The sequence below is a fragment of the Echinops telfairi genome, unplaced genomic scaffold (genome assembly GCF_000313985.2).
Source record: "Echinops telfairi isolate 266 unplaced genomic scaffold, ASM31398v2 ScPeMD7_7412;HRSCAF=8450, whole genome shotgun sequence".
Lineage (NCBI taxonomy): Eukaryota > Metazoa > Chordata > Mammalia > Afrosoricida > Tenrecidae > Echinops > Echinops telfairi.
The window spans coordinates 3,490,413-3,492,786 of NW_022111312.1; the positions used below are offsets into that span (position 1 = coordinate 3,490,413).

At 50.0% G+C, this 2,374-nt stretch overlaps 1 protein-coding gene across 1 annotated transcript in view; it reads left to right on the forward strand.

The window, feature by feature from the left end:
• Positions 1 to 2,374, forward strand: part of LOC101643318 (2'-5'-oligoadenylate synthase 3) — a 37,340-nt gene that overhangs the window by 32,527 nt on the left and 2,439 nt on the right. The window lies entirely within an intron of this gene.

The window sequence follows — 2,374 nt, forward strand, 5'->3', positions numbered from 1 at the left end:
GTTGAGGGCCCTCCTCAGACCCCAGCTTTGCTGACATCCTGCTAACTGGCTGCCCTAGCGGCTAGTTCAGGGTGGAAGCTATCAATTGGGACCCCAAGTAATGTATCTGGGGTGGCCCTGGCCCCTGTCGTACCCATGTCCAAGAGCCCCAGGGCAGAAGAGGACTAACATTCAAGTTTCTTAGCTCAAGGGGGTGCTAGCTTGGACATCAGAACCCACTGGGTCTCCCCTACGTGGTCAGTTCCAGTTGTTTTTTTCCCCCCCCAACATTTTATTAGGAGCTCTTACAGATATTATTATAATCCATAGTTCCATTCAATCAAGCATAAGTGGCTATCATCATCATTTTCAATACATCTCTCTCTTCTTGAACTCTTTGATATCGACTCCCCTTTATCCCCTCCATCCCCCGCCCTACCACCCCTATGTATCCTTAGTATAGTATGTATATATTAGTCTGACCCTCCCTCCCACCTGGATTCCAAGTCATCTTCCCAACACGGCTCAAGAATTAAGGCAGGGGTGGGAAATGGAGTGTGCCCACAATCATTCCCGAATGAAATGTTTACAAAATAATAATAAAGCCTGGGCTTTGGAATTGGAGACCCCGGTGTCAGACCCCAGCTGACAGCTGGTGGGGCGGATCATGCAGCTGAACAGGTGAGGAGGGGGTCCCTGTGAGCCAGGAAGCGAGAAGGTCTTCCTGATTCAAGCCAGGGCTGTTTCATTCTGCACCCACCCACTCCCCACCCAAGTCATAGCCTAAGAGCACCCTGGTACTTGCACTGAGATTTCACTGTGGCTTTGGAGGGGGGGGGGAATCCCTCGTCTCCACCCTCCAGCATCAGGTGTGTCCATCTGCCATCGTGGCTCCAATTGCTATCAGATGGGTGACCCTTCTGTGGTTGCAGCAAGACACCCCCTTGGTTGCAGCAAGTGTCCCCTTGGGATACTTCTTAAGAGGCTCCCCCTGTGCTTTTAGCTAAACGCTAGCTCATGGACTCCACTGCACGAGTGAGAACTTGGTGGGGCTCACGTGGCCTGGAGAATAGAGCGTGCCACTCCCATCCCTCTTCACAGAGGCACACTCTTGCTCCACAACCCACTGTGGCTCCCGGGTGCCTCCTGCACACAATCCAGACTCAGCCTCCCCTCTCGGCAGCCCAGCGCTCCCCTCACGCCTCCCTCTCTCTCCTGAAGACAATGCAGTGTGTTCTGCACATGTCACCTGGGTAACGCACAGGCAGCCTTTTCCATCTGGCTCTAGGCCCACCTTCTCCAGGTAGGCTTCCTGGCTCACCAGATCTCTCCCCTCGGCCTGCTCTTTTTCCTTGTCAATCTCCTGATCATCCTGTGATCAGATCACCCCATGTGTGTTCCACACACGCCCTTTAGTGAGTCAGCCCTGGGCAGGGGAGGAAGGAGGCCCATGCCTTCCATCTTTGTGAGTCGTTGTGAGCTAGCCGCTAGGCTAAGAACATTTTTATTCCACTTGCTCCACCTGTACAACCCGGTGGGGTGGGCACTGTTGTGATCCACGTGACCCCCAAGGAGAGGGCAGGTTCTGCTTCCTGGTCACACGCTCTACTGTGCCATTCAAGATGATTTGAGACGATGTAAAGTGATGAGCAATCAGTTTGTGTGTGACACGCCATTGCACCGGAAACTGCCAGAAAACCAGTGATCGCACTCAAGGCTAGGAGCAGAGAGAGCTGCGAGCAACGTTCTGCAGAACCCTCAACCAGACGAGGCCAAAGGGCGGAGTTGGCCCCCAAACAAATCTGTAAAACCTAGACCTGTAATTACAAGACCATCAATGAGAGATAGGGACATACTTAGGGGTCCTAAGACAAGGCATAAGTAGGCGATCAGATGACTGGAAATGCCACACACTAGAAGACTCACTAGATGACCGGGACCTTCCAAGAGTAGATGCTTCAGTGCATCACGAATAAAAAGCATACACACACACTTGGGAAGGTGGGGCAGCTTTTGCAATGGCTTGTGGGACACGAAGCCAATTTGTGACCTTGAAAGCAAACTTTCAACACCTCAACCAAGAAAAAAGACCCTCCGGTATTTATTTATTTTTTGGTATGTATATAGAAAGCTGTTTATATAAGCAAAGGACTTACACGATTGTAAAAGTAGCTTATTCCAATCCAGTTCAATTCTTTTTTTTTATCATTTTATTGGGGGCTCACACAACTCGATCACGATCCATCCATCCATTATGTCAAGCACATTTGTACATTGGTTGCCATCATCGTTCTCAAAACATTTGCTTTCTACTTGAGTCCTTGATATTAGCTCCTCATTTCCCCCCTCCCTCCCTCATTAATCCTTGATAATTTGTAAATTATTATTTTTCATG